The sequence below is a fragment of the Ornithorhynchus anatinus genome, chromosome 9 (genome assembly GCF_004115215.2).
Source record: "Ornithorhynchus anatinus isolate Pmale09 chromosome 9, mOrnAna1.pri.v4, whole genome shotgun sequence".
NCBI lineage: Eukaryota > Metazoa > Chordata > Mammalia > Monotremata > Ornithorhynchidae > Ornithorhynchus > Ornithorhynchus anatinus.
In genome coordinates this window covers 61,171,380-61,191,941 of record NC_041736.1, presented here as the reverse complement: position 1 = coordinate 61,191,941, position 20,562 = coordinate 61,171,380, and the positions used below count along the sequence as shown (strand labels likewise).

The following is a 20,562-nucleotide window of genomic DNA, read 5'->3' as shown; positions in this document are numbered from 1 at the left end:
GGCCCAGAGACGTTAAGTGACTGGCCCAAAGTCACCCAGCTGACAAGTGGCGGAGCCAGGATTAGAACCCACGTCCTCTGACTCCTAAGCCGGGGCTCTTTCAACTGAGCCACGCTGCCTCTATATCCGGCACATAGCGCTTAAACACCACCATTATTATGATCAATCATTGATATTTATGCAGCACCTAACTGCGTTGCAGAGAGCACTGTACTAAGCATGTAGGAGAGCACAAAACAGGGAGTTGGTAGACACAGTCCCTGCCCGCAAGGAGTTTCCAGTCTCTCCTTACGCAGCCCCTTCTCTCCTTCCTCCTCTCCCTCTTGGAGAAGTAGCTCGTCTTAGTGGAAAGAGCCCGGGCTTGGGAGTCAGAGGTCGTGGGTTCTAATCCCCACCACTTATAATAATAATGTTGGTATTTGTTAAGCCCTTCCTCTGTGCAGAGCACTGTTCTAAGCGCTGGGGTGGATACAGGGTCATCAGGTTGGCCCACGTGAGGCTCCCAGTTAATCCCCATTTTCCAGATGAGGTAACTGAGGCCCAGAGAAGTGAAGTGACTCGCCCACGGTCACACAGCTGACAAGTGGCAGAGCCGGGAGTCGAACCATGACCTCTGACTCCGAAGCCCAGGCTCTTTCCACTGAGCCATGCTGCTTCAGCTGTGTGACTTTGGGCAAGCCACTTCACTTCTCTGGGCCTCAGTGACCTCATCTGAAAAATGGGCTGAAGACTGTGAGCCCCACGGGGCACGACCCGATGACCCTGTAAATCTCCCCCAGAGCTTAGAACAGTGCTCTGCACAGAGTAAGCGCTTAAGAAATGCCATCATCATTATTATTAGGTGAGAAGCAGCGTGGCTCAGGGGAAACAGTCCGGGCTTGGGAGTCAGAGGTCATGGGTTCAAATCCCGACCACGTATCAGCTGTGTGACTTTGGGCAAGCTACTTCACTTCTCTGGGCCTCGGAGACCTCATCTGTCAAATGGGGATGAAGACTGGGAGCCCCACGGGGGACATCCTGATCGCCTTGTATCCTCCCAGCGCTTAGAACAGTGCTTTGCCCATAGTAAGCGTTTAACAAATACCATGATGAGAAGCAGCGTGGCTCAGGGGAAACAGTCCGGGCTTGGGAGTCAGAGGTCATGGGTTCAAATCCCGACCACTTATCAGCTGTGTGACTTTGGGCAAGCTACTTCACTTCTCTGGGCCTCGGAGACCTCATCTGTCAAATGGGGATGAAGACTGGGAGCCCCACGGGGGACAATCTGATCGCCTTGTATCCCCCCAGCGCTTAGAACAGTGCTTTGCCCATAGTAAGCGTTTAACAAATACCATGACGAGAAGCAGCGTGGTTCAGTGGAGAGAGCCCGGGCTTAGGAGTCTGAGGTCATGGGTTCGAATCCCCACTCTACCACCTGTCAGCTGTGTGACTTTAGGCAAGTCACTTCACTTCTCTGGGCCTCAGTGACCTCATCTGTCAAATGGGGATGAAGACTGGGAGCCCCACGTGGGACAATCTGATGGACCTGTATCTACCCCAGCGCTTAGAACAGTGCTGTGCACAGAGTAAGCGCTTAAATAAAACCAACATTATTATTATGACCCAGTATTACCCCAGCGCTTAGAACAGTGCTCTGCACAGAGTAAGCGCTTAAAAAAATACCAAGATTATTATTATGATAATGACCCTCTATCTCCCCCAGCGCTTAGAACAGTGCTCTGCACAGAGTAAGCGCTTAACAAATACCAACATAATTATTATGACCCTGTATCTAATAATAATAATAATAATGTTGGTATTTGTTAAGCACTTACTCTGTGCAGAGCACTGGGGGAGACACAGGGGAATCAGGTTGTCCCACGTGGGGCTCCCAGTCTTCATCCCCATTTGACAGATGAGGTCACTGAGGCCCCAAGAAGTGAAGTGACTTGCCCACAGTCACCCAGCTGACAAGTGGCCGAGCCGGGATTCGAACCCATGACCTCTGACTCCAAAGCCCATGCTCTTTCCACTGAGCCACGCTGCTTCTTGTTGTTGTTCTAAGAGCTGGGGAGGAGATACAGGGTCATGATGATCATGTTGGTATTTGTTAAGCGCTTACTCTGTGCAGAACACTGTGCTAAGCGCTGGGGGGGGAAACAGGGGAATCAGGTTGTCCCACGTGGGGCTCCCAGTCTTCATCCCCATTTGACAGATGAGGTCACTGAGGCCCCGAGAAGTGACTTGCCCACAGTCACCCAGCTGACAAGTGGCCGAGCCGGGATTCGAACCCATGACCTCTGACTCCCAAACCCGTGCTCTTTATGATAATAACCCTGCACCTCCCCCAGCGCTTAGCAGAGTGCTCTGCACAGAGTAAGCGCTTAACAAATACCAACATGATCATCATGACCCTGTATCTCCTCCCCAGCGCTTAGAACAGTGCTCTGCACTGTTATTATTATTATTATGATTATTTCTTATTATTAGGAGTGAGGCCTTAACAAACATCATCATCATCAGGGCCCTCCTCTGCCCCTCCCCCGCCCCTCCTGACGAGCCACCTGATTGGACGCCGATGACCTCACCGCTCACGAGCGCCGCGCGCCTCTCGCCCCCCCCGCCCCCCGCCCTGAAGGCGCGAGCCCCCGCCGCGCATGCGCCCAACCAACCGTCCCCCGCCCCTCCCCCTTCGGCTCGTCTCTCCGCCAATGAGGAGGCGGCGTCCCCCTCCGTTCCGCCAATCAGAGCCCCGCTTCCCCGCCGGGGAGGGGGGGCGGCCTGACGCCGGCCGGTTCCGCCATGGCGCCCGCCCCTTCCCTCCTTCGGGAGGCCGAAAGCGCGCGGGGGAGCCGTTTCCCCTATCATTCTAACGTATCGATGGGGCGCTCACGACGTGCGCGGCCCCGTGCTAAGCGCTGTTCGGCAATAAAGAGAGACTCGCCCCGCCCACGGCGGACGTACGGTCTAAAAGGGGGGGGCGGGACGTCCGCGATTGATCGACAGGGGGCTCGGCCAATCACCGTGCGAGGTTCCCCCCTCCCCCCCCCCCGGCGCTCCTATGGGGGAAAAAAAGCCGGCGTGACGGACTTGGAAATCGGCCCTTTGATGGACGGGTCAGAGAGACCAATGAGAGGGCGGCGCGGGCTTCCTCTCCCGCCCCTTCCGGACCCATGGGAGGAGGGTAGCGAGAGGGTCGGGCTTTTTCCAAGGAGGAGAGCCGGGGGCGGCAGCGGATCGACAGCGCCGCGGACCAATCGCGAGGCGGCGCTCCGTCGTCGGGCGGCTCCGCCAATCGGAGGGCGCGGGGGGGGCGGGGCCGGGGCGCCCTGGGCCTCCCCATTGGGCGGCGGGCGGGGGGGGCGGGGGACGGACGGGTCCCGGGGCCAATGGCGCGGCGGGGCGGGGCGCGGGCGGGCCAATGGGCGGGGGGCGGGGAGCGGCGTCGGGCGTCGGAGGTGTGCGGGGCTGCGCGGGGCTGCGCGGGGCTGGGCTGCGGTGCGCGGGCCGGGCCGGGCCGGGCCGGGGCTTCGGGGGCCGGAAGATGCCCGAGGGCCGGCGGCGGCGGCGGCGACCGGCGTTGGCGGGGCGGCGGGGGCGGCGGGGGCTGCGGGGCCCCGAGGCGTAGGCGGCCGCGGCCGGGCGGGGCCCGCAGGGAGGCCCGGAGGGAGGCCCGGAGGGAGGCCGGGCGGGGGCCCAGCGGGACGCCTCCTCCCCGCCACCCTCACTCCGCCTCTCCCTCCGCCTCTCACAGGTGAGACCGGCCGGGAATCGGGGGGCTCCTCTCCCCTCCCCCTCCCCCTCCTCCTCCTCCTCCCCCCGCCGCCCAACGCGCCCCAACCCGCCCCGCCCCTTTACAGGCTCCCCCTCCCCCCCCGCCCTGACCCCCCCCAGGACTCTCCCTCCCTCCCCCCCAGGACTGTTCCTCCTCCCCAGGAGTCCCCCTCCCTCCCTCTTCCCCCCCCCAGGACTGTCCCTCCTCCCCAGGACTCCCCCTCCCTCCCTCGCCCCCCCCAGGATTTCCCCTCCCTCCCTCCCTCTCCCCCCCCCCGGCCTCTCCCCCCCTCCCTTTCCCTCCTCCCTCCCTCTTCCCCCCCCCGGTCTGTCCGGCCTCCCCCTCCCTGTGCCCCCCCAGGCCTCTCCCTCTTCCCCCCTCCCTCCCTCTCTCCCCCCCTCCCTTCCTCCCTCCCTCGTCCCCCCCAGGATTTCCCCTCCCTCCTTGTGGCCCCCCCAGTCCACTCCCCCTCCCCCCCGCTTTCCTTCCTCCCCCCCTCCGCCCCCCCCCCAGGACTCTCCCTCCCTCTTCTCCTCCCTCCCTCCCTGCCCCCCCCCCGGATCTCCTGCCCCCCCCACCCCCCGTCTGCGGTCCATCTCTGTCTCCCCCCCCCCCCCGGGCTCTGGACCCACCCACCCAACTCCCTTCCTTCCTTCCTTCCTTCCTTCCTTCCTTCCTTCCTTCCTTCCTTCCTTCCTTCCTTCCTTCCCTCCCTCCCTCCCTCCCTCCCTCCCTCCCATTTACTGAGCTCTCACTGTGTGCAGAGCACTGGACGAAGCGCTTGGAAAGTACAGTTCGGCCACGGACGGTCCCTGTTCATCCACTCATTCATTCATTCAGTCGCATTTATTGAGCGCTCACTGGGTGCGGAGCACTGGGCGAAGCACTGGGATAGTACAGTTCGGCCACAGACAGAGACAATCCCTCATTCATTCATCCGGTCGCATTTATTGAGCGCTCACTGGGTGCGGAGCACTGGGCGAAGCGCTTAGAAACTACAGTTCGGCAACAGAGACGATCGCTAGTCATTCGGTCGCATTTATTGAGCGCTCACTGGGTGCGGAGCACTGGGCGAAGGGCTTGGAAAATACTAATTCGGCAGCAGAGACGATCCCTAGTCATTCGGTCGCATTTATTGAGCGCTCACTGGGTGCGGAGCACTGGGCGAAGGGCTTGGAAAATACTAATTCGGCAGCAGAGACGATCCCTAGTCATTCGGTCGCATTTATTGAGCGCTCACTGGGTGCGGAGCACTGGGCGAAGCGCTTAGAAACTACAGTTGGGTAACAGAGAGGGACAATCCCTACCCAACAACGGCGTTGGGGACTAGAAGGGGGCTCTGCTTGCTTTCCTTGGCCACCCCCCCAGGGCCGCCCTCCGGGTTCCCCCCCCCCCCCCCCCGCTTTCCTCTTCCTCCAGGCTGCCCACCCGACTCCCCCAAACGGATCGTCCCCAGGGTAAGAGTCCAGGGTTCCTCGGAGGGAAACCCCCGTTGGACAACTCGGGGGCGCGGTGGCCGTCGGCCTCCTCCCCCCCCCCGTCCTGCGCCGCTTAAACCGTCGAAGGCGAGGAGACGGGTGGGCCGGCCAGCGGGCACCGGGGGGGTCTGCGGCGGCCACCCCGGCCAGGCCCACGCTGCCCCGTGTCTCCGTCCCCGCGCGGAAGAGGGCAGAGGGTTTCGGAAACTCGGCTCCGGGGGCAGGCCGACAGCCGGTGTTGATCGAGCGCCCGGGGGAAGTGGCATAGAGCTGGCCGGACGCGTTCCCCGTCGGCACCGGGGTCGTTCGCAGAGTGGCACAGGAGGTTATGGGAGGCAGGGAAATGTGCCCCCGACCCCGAGTGTCAGAGATGTCGTCGTCGTCCCCTTTACTCCTTCTGTTGTGCCGCTGCCAAGTTCCCGAGGTTGCCCCGCCCCCTCTGCCCCCCCCTTTTTTAAGAAGACTATTGACAGATAAACAGCGAGGCAGGGGATGATGATGATTATTTTTTTAACCTTGGTGTTTTTCAGTTTCACCCAGGGCCTCTGGCGGTAAGAAGAGTTTTGGGATGTAAAAGGTGTCGCAATTCTAGACGACGTATTTTAGGCAGAGTAAATGGGTGCTGAATGACTTAATAAGAAAGAAAGGTATGGAGAGGGAAGCAGGGTGGTCCGGCGGAAAGAGCCCGGGTTTTGGAGTCGGAGGACTCGGTCCTTATCCCGCTCCTCCACCGGTCTGCTGGGTGATCTTGGGCAGGTCCCTTAGCTTCTCTGTGCCTTGTTTCCTCATCCGTGAAATGGGGACTAAATCCTTCTCCCTCCTGTTTAGAAAGTAATAATAATGTTGGTATTTGTTAAGCGCTTCCTCTGTGCAGGGCACCGTTCTAAGCGCTGGGGGGAGATCCAGGGTCATCGGGTTGTCCCACGTGAGGCTCCCAGTTAATCCCCATTTTACAGATGAGGTCACTGAGGCATAGAGAAGTTGTGACTTGCCCACAGTCACGCAGCTGACAAGTGGCAGAGCAAGTGACAAGTGACAAGTGGGAGAAAGTCAGCTGTGTGTGGGACAAGAACTGTGTCCAACCAGATTACCTTCTGCCTACCCCCGTGCCGAGGGCGATGCCTGGCCCGTAATAAGCGCTTAATGAATATCATTACTGCTCCTATTAGTAATAATAATTATATGTATATACTAATGTCTGTCTCCCCCTCTAGACTGTGAGCTCATTTTAGGCAGGGATCTGTCGTTGTACTGTACTCTCCCAAGCGCTTTGCACACAGTAAGCGCCCAATAAATACGGTTGAACGAAGGAATAATAATGATACTTGGGGTGGATATGGACTACCATTTCCAGCTTTCAGCAAGTAGAGAGGGTAGGTGTCTTCAAAGTAGTTCCTTGTTTTGAGCAGCTTTCCTTTCTCAAAGGCCCCCTTGATTGCTTTGTGTCTCTCTCTTTTTTTTTTAAACCCTGTTGCTTTCATTATTTAAATCATCCCCATCACTGTTTCTCCAACTGCCATTTTGATACACAACTAGCCTGGAGTTATGCTTTGAAATCTGTTGAGGTTTTTTTTTTTTTCCCTTCTTTGTGTCTCACTATCCCCGCCTCTTCTGTCCCCCCAACCACCCCCGCCAGTTTTATTATACCTATACTTTATTTTTACAAATTTCCTTCTTTAGTATCACTCAAAAAAAAACCCCCAAGCCACCTCCTAAGTACCCAGGAGCTGCTCTCTCATTTGGGCTAACTAAATTCAGGTCACTTCAGGATGCCGGAGACACATTTTCGGTTCTCTTAGTTGGAATCAGTGAGTACTTTCTTATTCCACTAATCCACCGAGACCTCTCTTTTTTTTTTTTATAAAGAAAAATACAACAAAAACCCCTCAGACGGACGAGATACTGGTCTAAAATGTAGCCCGAAGTAACCCGGATCGAATGAAGAGCTGGGTTAGAAAGTGGTACGATGAAAAGGAAACAGCCGGACCCGTGAGGGGGAAACCCGAGGGTCAGGCCCTTCGGGGGCAGCGAGGCCAACCTCCGCGGTTAGCGGCACCCGAGGCCGCCGCCTCCCGCACGGCCCGGCTCGGAGAAGCCACGTTGGCCTTGACCTTGCCCACGCTTTCGGCCCGCAGTGACTGTGGAGAGGGAGCTGGTCTCGAACGTGTGTCGGCGATGCGCTCGTCTCCTTAAGAGTAATAACAAGGTCGGTATTTGTACCGTTGGGCTCGTACGACCGTAACAAAGCGGGAGCTGTTTCGTGCTCCTTCCCCGCTCGCTTCTGCAGGTGAACCGGCTTTGTTGTCACAGTTGTTATTTTTTAAGTGCGTGCCCTGTGTCAAGCACTGTTGGAAGCGCTGGGGTAGATACAGGCTAACCGGGTTGGACGCAGTCCCCGTCCCCCGGGGCTCACAGTCGAGGGAGGGAGAACAAGTATTAAATGGCCATTTTACAGAGGAGGCAGCTGAGGCACAGAGATGGGAAATCACTTGCCCCGGCACACGTCGCGGCAAGTGGTGGAGCCAGGATTAGAACCCGGGTCCTCTGACTCCCAAGCCCGTGCCCTCTCCATTAGGCCGTGCTGGTTCTCAACCAGCCCGGGTGGCAACCTTTCAGCCCGAGCAACGTGGCGGTCAAAGAGTCTAACGACGGGGCCGGCGGGAGGGTCGGGGGAGGTGAAGGTGAGAGGGATGGGAAGGGGCTGCAAAGGAGTCATGGTCCAGAAAGCCGCCGTTTCGGGTCTCGTCGGCCCCGACGGGAAATTCTCAGGCCTTTGCGGAGTCCTGGAATGAGCGAGTCTCTCGTCGGGCATCGTCGTCAGTGGTCTTGGTCGAGCGCTGCGCGGGTAACGCTTGGAGGGTCGGCTACGGCAGTGTTGGTAGTCACGCTCCCTGCCTACGACGAGCTTGACAGTCTAGAGGGGGGAGACGGACGTTGATATAAGTGCATAATTTACAACGTAAAAATCGATAGATCCGGACGTAAGGGCTGTGGGGCTGAGGGCGGGGCGAATGTCAGATGCCTGAAGGTCGCAGATCCGAGCGCGTAGAAGACGCGGAAAGGAGAGCGAGCCAGGGAGAAGAGGCTTAGTCGGAAAGGAGATGTGACCTTAAGAAAGACTTTGAAGGGGGGGAGATTGGTGGTCCGGCCCGTGTGGAGGGGGAGGGAGTCCCGGGCCATTCGATCGGATTTATTGAGCGCTTGCTGCGGACAGAGCACTGTACTAAGCGCTTAGGCCAGAAGGGAGGATGTGGGAAAGGGGTCGGCGGTGAGATAGACGAGATCGGGGTGGCGAGTGAGCTGGCGCTTAGAGGAGCAAAGCGTGCGGGCTGGGATGTGGTAGGCCAGCAGCCTAGGTGAGGGGCTTCGAAAGCGGGGCTGGCCATCGCCCCGGGGCAGCGGGCGCCTGTGCCCCCCAGTGCCTCGTGGCATCTCGTAGCCATGTGTGACGGGAAATCCTTTGGCCCTTGATTGACTCTCTTAATGCAGCAGAGAAGCCGCGTGGCTCAGTGGAAAGAGCACGGGCTTTGGACTCGGAGGTCATGGGTTCGAATCCCGGCTCTGCCACTTGTCGGCTGGGGGACTGTGGGCAAGTCACTTCACTTCTCTGGGCCTCAGTTCCCTCATCTGGAAAATGGGGATGAAGACCGTGAGCCCCACGTGGGACAACCTGATTCCCCTGTGTCTACCCCAGCGCTTAGAACAGTGTTCTGCACATAGTAAGCGCTTAACAAATACCAACATTATTATTATTATTAGCATGGCCTAATGGGAAGAACCTGGGAGTCAGACCACCTGGCTTCTAGTCCCAGTTCTGCCTCCTGTCACCTTTGTGACCTCGAGCAAGTCATTTAACCCTTCTGTGCCTCAGTTTCCTCATCCAGGAAATGGGCATTCAGTGCCTGTTCTCCTTCCTACTTAAACTGTGAGCCCTTTGGGGGACTGTGACCTTTGCCCGTTCTGATTATCTTGTCTACCCCGGTGCTTAATACGGCGTCTGGCACATCGTAAGCGCTTAAGAGATGTCGTCGTTATTAGTATTATCGTTGTTATTCAGAATTACCCGCGTGGGCTCCCGAGGGAAAGAGGACCAACGCTTGTGCTCCGCTCAAGCGATAGGTCGAGCCCTTTTTGAGTCTTCCCCATCACCAGTAGGTCTTGGGCCGGAGCTCTTGGCTAGATTAAAGGCTGACTGGTCTGGTCTTGGTGTTGAGAAGAGAAATCTTTCGTAGCCACCAGCTACCCTTCCCAGATCAAACTGGAGACCCGACTTCCTGGATGCTCAGAACTGCAGCTTGAGGCTAATGCTTTTGGATTTTTTTTCAGACTCAGCTCCCCTCCCGTTATTTTCAGCAGTTTAAAATAGGAAGCGAATGGTAAAATGGAAGAAGCAGGGCAGTTGAGGCCTTTGCCTGATTTTTCACGCTAGCCTGCTGCCTGACAGTGCTGCAAATTCAGTTGGAGTTCTGAGGGGAAACTGGCTCGTGCTTCTGGTCTAGTAGGGCCCCCGCCCCAGGGTTAAAGGGAGAATTGGTCAAATGCATCGTTCGCCTGTGGGTCGAGCCCTAAACTGTCACTCGGGGAGAGGATGGAGACCCTGTGGGCCCTTGGTGGATGAATGGACCCCATTTTGAATGAGGGATACGGGGTGAGGAGGATCCTCAGTTTTTCCCTTGTCCTTTGAACCCCCAGAGCTGCTGCTTGAATGCCTACCTGCCTTCTCTCGCTATTTTTTTTTGACGGTATTTAAGCGCTTACTATATGCCAGGCACTGCACCGAGTGCTGGTGTAGATACGGGCTAATCAGGTTGAACACGTGGGGTTCACGGTCGGAGTCCCCATTTTACAGACGAGGAAACTGAAGCCCAGAGAAGCGAAGTGCCTCGTCCAAGGTCACACGGCAGACAGGTGGCGGAACCGGGTTTGGAACCCAGGTCCTTCTGACCCCCGGGCCCGGGCTCTATCTACCAGGCCACGCTGCTTCTCTGTTTCCCGGGCAGCCCGAACCCATGCACCCTGAAGACTAGTCAAAGTTCCTCAAAGTAGGGTCAGGCCCTGCAGTCCCCCACGGCCTCCTCTGGCTCGGTGGGCCCGGGCCGCACCCCCCACCCTCACCCCTCCGGGGCCAGCTCCAGATGGTCACCCGCGATTCAGGGGATGTGGTTGTCGGCTTGTCCGTTGCGTCTTTGGGGTCACGGTAGGCGGCTGGTTCTGGGTGCCTTTTAGCCCATCCCCGGCTGCTCGGAGCCCGGTGAGGTGGTGGGGTGCGGAACCCACCTCGGGGGTCTCTGAGTCGGCTGCCCGCCTCACTCTCGGCGGGGAGCGAGGCAGGGCAGCGGGAGCCACCGGCTACAGTCACCCCTCGCTCCCTGTGGGTGGGCTACCTCGGCAGCCGGATGGGCTCACTCTTTAAAGTCCAGAGGCCAGATCCCTCACGTTGGCATCGTCCTCCGGCCCGCATCTTCACTTAAAGGCCGTAAAGCCACGGAAATGCCTCCAGCTTGTCATCGGCCCCGAGTCACTCTCAGCGTGCCGTAAGGGGGGGGCCTCAAAAGGTGCACCGCCAAACTTGTCCCCCCGAAGGGCGGGTGGACCCTTTTTGGGGCCCGTCGTCCAATTCCGGAGGCTCTCCGCGTTCGGGAGAGGCTCGTTCCCGTTTAGTAAGTGCCTTCTCCTGTTTTAGGCCGCTTGACCTTTCTGTGAATTGAATAAGGACGAGCGTGGTCGCATTTTTTTCCCTCCAAAGCCCCGCCGGTGAACCCCGAAGCAACAGCAACGTTCAAAAAGGAAAACATGAAAATCCTCTATGAGAACCCAGAAAACCCAGAGTGGAGGCTGTTTTTGAAGAGTGCGTTTATGGCACTGTGGGAAAAAATGATGGCTTGGTGGCTTCGTGGTTAGCGTCCTCCTGTATTCTGACCTTTCTGACGGCTCAGCTCTTTCCATTCAAGTTTGAGTCAGCAGCTGCAGCCCCGGTGCAGCTGGCCGGGGAGGGTGCAGTTAGGAACGGAATAACCTTTTCTGCGGCCGGGCGTGGGACCACGGGGAGCTGTTGCTTATGCGATGCAGGTAAACCGTGGTGGCCCTCATCTTCGGAGTTAGCCCACGTCAGCTAGGCGCGCGAGTCACTCACTACGTCGCTGACCACCCTACGGTGCTGTGAGAAGAGTGGACTGTTGTAACGAGAAAAGTTCAACGGGGACCCTGTTTAAAAAAACAAAAAATTACAACTGCAGCCAAGCTGTTCAGTGTTGAGGGGTCCCTCACTGTCTTCTCTCCCCACCCCCAACCCTCCCCAAGCAAAACCGTAGAGTTAAATTGTTTGTCCTGCCCCTGTGCCCTTTTTTTTTTATGGTATTTGTTCAGCGCTTATTATGTGTCAGGCACTGTACTAAAAGCTGGGTAGATACAAGCGTAGAAGGTTGGGCAGAGTCCCCGTCGCACATGGGATGTTCAGTCTTAATCCCCATTTTACAGTTGAGGTAACTGAGGCCCAGGGAAGTGAAGTGATTTCCCCAAGATCCCACAGTCAACACGTGGAGGAGCCCAAATCAGAACCCAGGTCCCTCTGACTCCTAAGGCCGGGGCTCTGTCCACTAGGCCGTGCTGCTTCTGCCTTCCGGGATCGGTAATGAAAGTGTCACCCTGGAAGGTTTTTCTTTAACGATCCCAGTGCTGTGGGTCTCAAAAGCGGGGTCTAGCAATAGTAATCATCGTGGTGTTAAGCATTTACGACGTGCCGCGCATTGTACCGAGCGCTGGGTAGGCACCGTTTAAGCCGGCGGAGCGCTGTGCCTTTCCCACACGGGATCTCAGTCTGAGAGAGGGAGAACAGGTTTTTTACCGCCATTTTACAGCTGTGATAACTGGGGCACGAAAGTGAAGTGAGTTGCCCAAGGTCACCCAGCATGATCATTATTACTGCTATCATTTTTATTATTATCATCATTAGAGTTGGTCACCCTGATCCCTGCCCTCAAGGAGCTGACAGTCTAGAGAAGTCGATCGGAGGGTTCGCGGTCACTGAGAAGAGCGTAAAGACGGTAGAGAGGGGCCAGAGGATGATTTCAGATGGTGTTGGATGAGATGGATCAGTGGCATGTATTGAGCATTTCCCGCGTGTAGAGCACTGTACCCAGCACTTGGTAGAGTCCAGTAGAACAGAGTTTGTAGACAGTTTTCCTGCCCACAATAAGTTAGGTCTAGAGGAGAGCTGAAGGAGCTGGGATTGTTGAGCCGAGAGAAGAGGAGCCCACTTCTCGACCTGTCTGGAGGACTTGGAGATATTGAGGATCGTTTGTGGGTCGGTCCCACCTTTACCGTGAGAAGCATCTTGGCCTAGTGGATAGACTTCGGTCCTGGGAGTCAGAAGGACCTGGGTTCTAATGCCGGCTCTGCCTCTCATCTACCGGGTGACCTTGGGCAACTCACTTCACTTCTCTGGAGCTCAGTTACCACACCTGTAAAATGGGGATTAAGCCTGGGAGCCCTGTGTGGGACAGGGACTGTGCCCAACCCAATTATCTTGTCTCTCAGCCAATACAACTGTTATCATCATTCAGTGAAAACACTTAGCTTTACTCTCTCATTCACGGAGGCAGGCTGGTCATTCCTGATCCTCCTCCAGTTACCCCCTCACCTTTTGGGTCATCGATTACCGGTCTCCGTGCATCAAGCAGTCAGCCAGCAGTATTTGAGCGCTTACTATGTGCAGAGCGCCGTTCTAAATGCCAATTGTAACTGTCGGGCCTCACAGTCTAAGTCACTGTCCCACTCGGGCCTCACAGTCTAAGTCAGAGGGAGAATAGGTATCGAACCCCATTTTGCCGACGAGGAAACCAGGACCCAGAGAAGCGAAGCGACTTGCCCGAGGTCGTATAAGAGGAAGGGGGCGGAGTGGGAATTAGAACTCAGGACCTCTGACTCCCAGGCACGGGCTCTTTCCACTAGTCGACGCTGCTTCTCCGGTGAGCCGCCCTAGTACAGACCGGCCGGATTGACCCTTTCGACAGTCAGCGGGCGGTGTTTATCGCGTGCTTACAGGGCGCGGAGCACTGTACTGACCGGACCGGAGGCCCAGCGGCCTAGAGTGGATTGTCTTGTGGGTCAGAGCTGGTCGGACACATGCAAGCTTGGCTTGAACTGAGTCAGAAAGGAAGCTTTGTGGACAGACGCCTCGGCGAGTGATGAGCAAGAGTGAGGGTGTTGTTCGGCCCGCCGGGCCACGGAGCCCCCAGGTTGGAGGTGAGGGAAGAGAAAATGGGGGCTTTCTGGTCTTGGAGCTCTCAGCCCTGTCCCCTCCTAGGATTTATTTCAGGGAGCACCCCCGTGTCCTCTCACCCCCGTGCTCTTAGTGAAATATGGGCTCCTCTCTGTCAAACTCGCTTTCTTCTCATCTCCTCGGGCCGCCCCAGATATTGTGAAGTCGTCATTGTTTTCTGCAGTTTTTCCAGTGACTTTAGCGGCCAAGTGTTTTCCTGGGAACTTTAGTCCGTGTCCGTGGCCGCTCTCCCTACGTAAGGCCTCTTTCCTCCGTGGCTCCGGCCACCCCTCGTCCCTGAAATCTTGGTGTTTTCTGCCGGTGAAATGGGCAGCAGTCAGTCACTTAAATCGAAACTTGCCTCTGACCTGCCCTTCTAGGAAACGGTCGCGGCGGTCGGTGACCCGTCTTCCAAGTGCGGCGCTCCCGCCGACCCTGTGCCTTCTCTTAAAACTGTAGTTTTAAAGGTTTTTTTCCCCCAGTTTAGGCATCCGGCAGAACTCTGGCCACCTGACGGCCCCGAGGCCCTCTTGGCTCCCGCCTAGGCCGATCCCAGCCTGTGGCTAATTTCGGGGCCCTCGCCCGGCTGCTGGTGCTCTGCTCCCGGTAGATCATGCCGTCGGTGGAAGCTTCATTCCGAACCGTCACTTCCTCCCTGTGGGGGAGGCCTCCCGGGCAGGAAATGGGTCAGCTCGGCAGGGCTCGGTTCTGTAGTGTCCCGCTGGGGCGTCAGTCAGCGGGTCCGGGTGGGAGGCATTCATTGTGTGAAATTTACTTCTCTCTTATTGCCGAGCGTAAAACCGAGGAGACCGATGTGTTCTCTTGACCTGCGCCCTCGAGGAAATTTCTCTTAGGTCCTTTGGGGTTGACTTTAGCCCAGAACCCTGCAGCGTGCCATATTCTCTGACGGGCAGGTACAGGCAGGCCGCCCACTTGGCCAGGGCCAGGAGAGAACGAGGAAAGGGTTACGGGACCGACTGGACGCCGGTGGACTGTGACAGCTCGGCTCCAGTGGCCGGGGCCTCCACAAATTGCTGCCGTCCATCCACCTCCGCCTCAACCTTGATATCATCGATTTTTTAAAGCATTCACCCAGCCCTCCCCCTCCTAACTTATCCGCCTGATTTCCTACTATGACCCGGTCGGCACACTTCAGGCCCCACCGTATACGACAGACCACCGCTCTCCCCATCTTCAAAGACTTACTAAAATCACATCTCCAACGGGCCTTCCCCGACTAAGCCCCATTTCCCCTTACTCCCTCTCATGTCACCGATGTATTTCATTCATTCGTTCATTCAATAGTATTTATTGAGCGCTTACTATGTGCAGAGCACCGTACTAAGCGCTTGGAATGTACAGATCGATAACAGAGACAGTCCCTGCCCTTTGACGGGCTTACAGTCTAATTGGGGGAGACGACAGGAACGGTACCTTTTAAGCGGCCGATATTCACCCCCACCCTCAGCCTCACGGCACTTATATACGTATCTGTAACTTCAGTCGTATTTATTGAGCGCTTACTGTGGGCAGCACACTGTACTAAGCATTTGGGAGAGTTCAATATAATAGACACATTCCCTGCCCACGACAAGCTTACAGTCTGGGTGTATGTGTTCGTCTCCCTCTGAAGACTTTTTGTGAGCAGTGAATATCTAACTCCATTGCCCTGTAGTCTCCCCAACGTTTAGTACAGTGCTCTGCACACAGTAAGAGCTCAGTAAATACCATAGCTTGTTTATAGGCTTTGCACAAAGAAAGCCCCCTCTTGATAAATACCACTGAAAGCAGTGAGCAGGAATTGTCTGGCTTATGTTCTCGTAACTGACAGACCACTGTTCTAGCTCTTTTTAGTGCCCTCCCGTCCTTCCCCAGTTGATGTCTAATTATCAATCAGTGCTCTTTTTTGAACTCTTACTGTATGCAGAACACTGTACTAGGCGCTTGAGAGAGTCATCGCCCACCTTAAATCCCCCAGCTCTTATTTTAGCACATCAGAGCCACCTCAGCACTTGGAAACTCTCTCCCCACCCCTCTCCCTCCCTTCCAGCTCTGTTTTCTCTGATTTTAGTTGTTGTTTTTTTAAACGCTGTTTGTTAAGCGCTTACTCTGTGTCGAGCACTGTTCTAAGCGCAGGGATGTTAGGCTTGGACACGGCCCCCCATGGGGCTCACAGTCTAAGTAGGAGGGAGATCAGGTATTGTTCACAGTTGACGTCTCCTACTTGCGATTTCTGTTAGTGTGTCTCTCCGCTGCTTGATTGCAAGCTCCTTGAGGTCAGTGGGGATCCTGTTAACTATGTGGTACTTGCCCGAGGGCTTAGTACAGAGTAGGCACTCAGATACTACTGCTTGAGTTTGGCGGTCTCTCTTAAAAACTGAACCTGTTTGGTGCCCAAGTTTCTGACTACTGCTTCCCCGCCCACCCGGTTACTGAGTTTCCCTTGTTTTGCAATATGGCCGGCCCCCTCAGTGGGTTCTGAACCTTTCTGGGAGTTGCTGCCGCAAGCAATCAGCGGCATTTATTGAGCGATGACTGTGTGCGGAGCACGGTATTAAATGCTTTGTTTTTTATGGTATTTGCTAAGCGCTTACTATTTCCCAGCTCCGCCGCTTGTCAGCTGTGTGACTTTGGGCAAGTCACTTAACTTCTCTGTGCCTCAGTTCCCTCAACTGTAAAATGGGGATTAAGACTGTGAGCCCCACGGGGGACAACCTGATGACCTTGTATCCTCCCAGCGCTTAGAACAGTGCTTTGCACATAGTAAGCGCTTAAATGCCGTCATCATTATTATTATTTGCCCGAAACTGCACTAAGCACAGGGGTAGTTACAAGCTAAATAGGATGGACACAGCCCGTGTCCTACAGGAGGCTCACAGACTTAATCCCCATTTTACAGATGGGGTAACTGAGGCCCAGAGAAGTGAGCTAACTTGCCCAGGGTCACCCAGCAGGCCGGTGGTGGAGCCGGGATTAGAACCTGGGACCTCCTGACTCCCAGGCCTGGGCCGTACCCACTTGGCGATGCCCTTGGGTGACTACAGCGGAATTAGCAGACACCTCCCCTGCCCACGATGAGCTTACAGCCTAAGGAATTCCCTTTTTGTCCCCTAGAGCCCTAGTCCTTAGGGTAAAAGTCAGGCCCCCCTTTTCTCCTTTTTTTTTCCTTTCCTCCTGGGGCTGAAGAAAGAGAAGCTGCCGCTTGCTCAGCATGTGTGTATGTGTGTGCGTGTGTTTGGGGTGGGGATAGTCCTGCGTCCAGCGCAAGGAAGCCTCCAGTACCTAATGGCCGTTTGTGCCATCCTGTCCTCGGTGGGCAGCCGGCCAGTTCGAACTCTAACCCCAGTGAGCTTCCTTCCGGGAGGGTGAGCTCCCCATTTTCCCCTCGAGGGAAACGGGTTGGTGCTGGGGGGCGGTTGGGGACCGGAGGCGTCCGGAAAATACAGCTCCATTCACCAGATATTCTGAGTTTTGGAAGTTGTTTTGCAGGAAGAGCCGGTGGACTGTATAAAGGAGTATTGTTGTTCGACCTAGCCCTGCTCATCTATCCTCAGATTGAAGGTGGGCCCTTTAAAAAGTCAGTATTCGAGTTACTCGGGAGGCGGCGGGAGAGGAAGAGGTGGGAGGCAGGAGGACCGGTGAATCGGATTGTAGGCAAGTGATTTTTTTTGGGTGGGGGTAACTTGCTAAAACGGCCTTACGTCTCCTTCCATTATTGGAAGCTGTTGTGCTGTGCTTAAGTTAAGCCCATGATTATGCTCCCTGGAAAGGGCGTGGAGCCCGTTTACAACCTCGTGTGTGTGTGCCCGTGCACGCCCCTGGTGTTTATCGTGGTTTTGCCGTTTCGTGGAATTCTCTTTCACCCTTGCTGTGTCTTCTGTGCTTTCCAAAAATCCTCCCGGGAGTGTCAGGCTCCAGAGGTAAATCTTATTCTTCTAAAAAAAAAAAATCCCACCAGCTGTGTGGACTGGTAGGAGCAGAACCGTAGAGAGGAGCAGTGTTTTTCCAGTCACTTGGAAAGACTCGATTCTTGCGACTCGAAGCGCTCCACTTTTACAGTTGACGTTAAACGTTCCTAACCTGGTTGGCCGAGCCCTTCCCGGGCTCTATTGGCCAGACTCACCGCCTCCCAGAAGCTTCCACTTCCCAAAGGTTTTTGGGAAGCGTAGTTCCAGGGAAGTCGGCGGTAGACTTTTTGCTTCGGTTGTTTTTGGCAGAATTCTACCCGCCATAAGGGCCTGAAAATGTAAGCACAACCTAAGGTCCAGCAACAGCATGTCGAAGAGGTTTGGGAGCTGGGCAGTTGATTTTCCGTGTTCCGCTCTGGACAGTTTCTAAGAGCCCCCAGCTTGTAGCAAAGACCTTGACTTTCTCATTGGCTCTGAAGTAGACTTCCCTCCCTTTTTCCCCTTTTCACCAATCTTAGCCTAGTTTTCTCAAATGAGTGAAAAAAGCCTTGTTCTTTTGCCTAGTTCCCCGAATGTATTCTTTGACTAAATGTCCCTATTAGCTCCCTGAAATGAAATGAAAAATCCCAGATTAGAGAAGCAGCGTGGTCTAGTGAAAGATCCCGGATCTGGGTTCTCGTCCCGGCTCTACCACCTGCCTGCTTTGTGACTTTGGGCAGATCACTTAACTTTCCTGGGCCTCAGTTCTCTCTTCTGCAAAACGGAGATTCGATACCTGTTCTCTCCTACTTGGACTTCTCTCCTACTTGCACTGTGAGCTCCATGAGGGACCCGATGATCTTGTATCTACCCCAGTGCTTAGAACAGTGCCTGACACATAGTACGTGCTTAATGAATACCACAGTTGTTATTTTTTAAAGGAAATTAAGTGCTTACTATGTATCACTCTTCTAAGCACTAGGATAAGTACCAGTTTTTAGGTTGGACACAGTCCCTGTTCCACATGGGGCACTCGGTCTAGGAGGGAAAACAGGTATCCTCATTTTACAGTGCTTTGCACACAGTAAGCGCTTAATAAATGCGATTGAATGAATGAATACAGTTGAGGAAACTGCGGCACAGAAATCTTCCATGTTTTGCCCAAGGTCACACAGCATGCAGTTGGCAGAGTCAGGATTAGAACCCGGGTCCTCTTGACTCCCAGGCCCACTCTCTCTCCGCTAGGTCACCTTGCTTCTCAGACGAAAAGAACAAAGTATATGCAAATGTTGCTGTGGGCAGATACCCAGTAATAATAATAATTACAGGGACGACTTGAACAGCATACTGTAACTATGTCAGCGGAGGGCAGTTCATCAAGGGGGTTGGCAGTGAGCAAATCTCTAGACTGCCAGCTCGTTGTGGGCAGGAATTGTGTCTTGTTATATTGTACTCTCCCAAGCGCTTAGTGTGGTTCTCTGCACACAGTAAGTGCCCAATAAATACAGTTGAGTGACGGGCTCTTTTGGCATACGGTACCATACGGCAGCAGCATGAATTAAACAGCAACTTACTGTGTGCAGACTGCGGCCCGGAGACACCCGAGGACTAAGGTCACAACCCTCTGCCCTGATAAAAATAATGATGATGGTATTTAAGTGCTTAAGATGTTCCAAGTGCTGTTCTAAGCGCTGGGGGAGTTATAAGGTAATCAGGTTATCCCACGTGGGGCTCACCGCCATTTTACAGATGAGGGAACGGAGGCACAGAGAACTGAAGTGACTCGCCCAGGGTCACACAGCAGACTCGAATCTGCACTCCGAAGGAGACATAAGGAGGCACTTGGGCAAACATGCCGAGGGTCAGAGTCTGAGCTTAGGTACACAGGGACGGAATCGTCAGACCAAACCCTTCCCTGGCGGGGCTGAGTTGGTGGATGGGGTTGTGTGACCCAGGAGGTGGAGAACTAGGTTGGGGAAGGCCCCCTGGAGGAGGTGGTTCTATGGGATGGATAATAATAATCATTCATAGAGGCCTGGGCTCTCTTCACTAGACCCCACTGCTCCCCCGTGGATGTGGAAGTGGGGAGAGAACCTTCCATTCGGGGGGAGAAGAGTGAGCAGTAACAGGGTCGGAGGCGGGAGAGCAAGGCACAAGGCAGCGGCGGGCATTCTCCTCCCACCCGCCGCCTCGGCCCTCCGGCACTCTGAGCTGCTTCTGCCCTTTAAGCCCGCTTCTTTGTTTCCCCCACCCGCCTTTCGGTTCTCACTTTCTTTTAAGCCGTAAAAAAAACTTGGTGTTGCCCCTCGAGGGCAGGGATCCCGTCTTTTATTGCTAGGGTGCCCTCTCCACCCAGCTGCTCCCTCAACACTGTTGACGAAGAGTTGGAGCTGGGGCGTAGTGGGAAAGGAGTGGATAGGGAAGAGAGTCCGAAAGGCCGCCTGCTCGGAGTTTCTGCTTCGGGAAAGGAGTGGAGGGAGTGTGTTGGGGGGTGGGGGAGTTTAAGAAGGTGACCTGCACACCTGTATGGGGAAAGATGAAGAGGAGAGGGACTACAGGGCAGGGAGAGCGGTAAGGGGCTTATCGATCACGGTGACCCAGCCCAGGGTGATAAGACCGGTGAGGAAACGTGGAGGCCGATAGATGGGATAAAAGAAGGGGAAGCAGGATATGGAGACACTCAGAGCGTGGGAGGGGAAAGAGAGGTTAATCGGAACCAAGGCCGACAGTTATCTATGGGGAGGGGAAAGAGGAATGATCGTTTAGTAATAATAATCGTCATATTTGTTAAGCACTTACTATGTACTAAGCGGTGGGGCGGATACAGTTAAATCGGGTTGGACACATTCCCTGTCCCGCATGGGGCTCACAGTCTTAATCCCCATCTTACAGATGAGGTGAGTTGCCCAAGGCTGCACAGCAGAGAAGTGGCGGAGGCAGGATTAAAATCCCTGACCTTCTGACTCCCAGTCTGTTTAGAGAGATGAGGAGGATTCTGTTTTTGCCATATTGAGTTTCCCCAAGTGGTAGAGGAGGAGGAGGAAACAGGAGATGAAAGGAGATTGTCAAGCTGATGAGAGGATAGGTCAGGAGAAAAGAGGACTTGACAGTCACCCCCAGGGCCAGACCGGGTCGAAGGTGAAACCATGTTAGTAGATGCTGGGGGAGGGGAGGAAGAGATGG

The 20,562-nt window shown here is 55.3% G+C and overlaps 1 protein-coding gene across 5 annotated transcripts in view; it reads left to right on the top strand.

Moving 5' to 3' along the window:
* Positions 1-3,631: 3,631 nt before the first annotated feature.
* Positions 3,632-20,562, top strand: part of PPM1B (protein phosphatase, Mg2+/Mn2+ dependent 1B) — a 52,950-nt gene continuing 36,019 nt past the window's right edge. For 3 of the 5 annotated variants that reach the window (XM_029072527.2, XM_029072523.2, XM_029072526.2), the window contains exon 1: positions 3,632-3,733. The gene's annotated coding sequence lies outside the window, so the exon portion shown is untranslated. Of the gene's footprint in view, positions 3,734-7,098; positions 7,439-16,981; positions 17,054-20,562 lie in introns of those variants that run through there. The other 2 variants (XM_029072525.1, XM_029072524.1) reach the window with 2 other exon arrangements.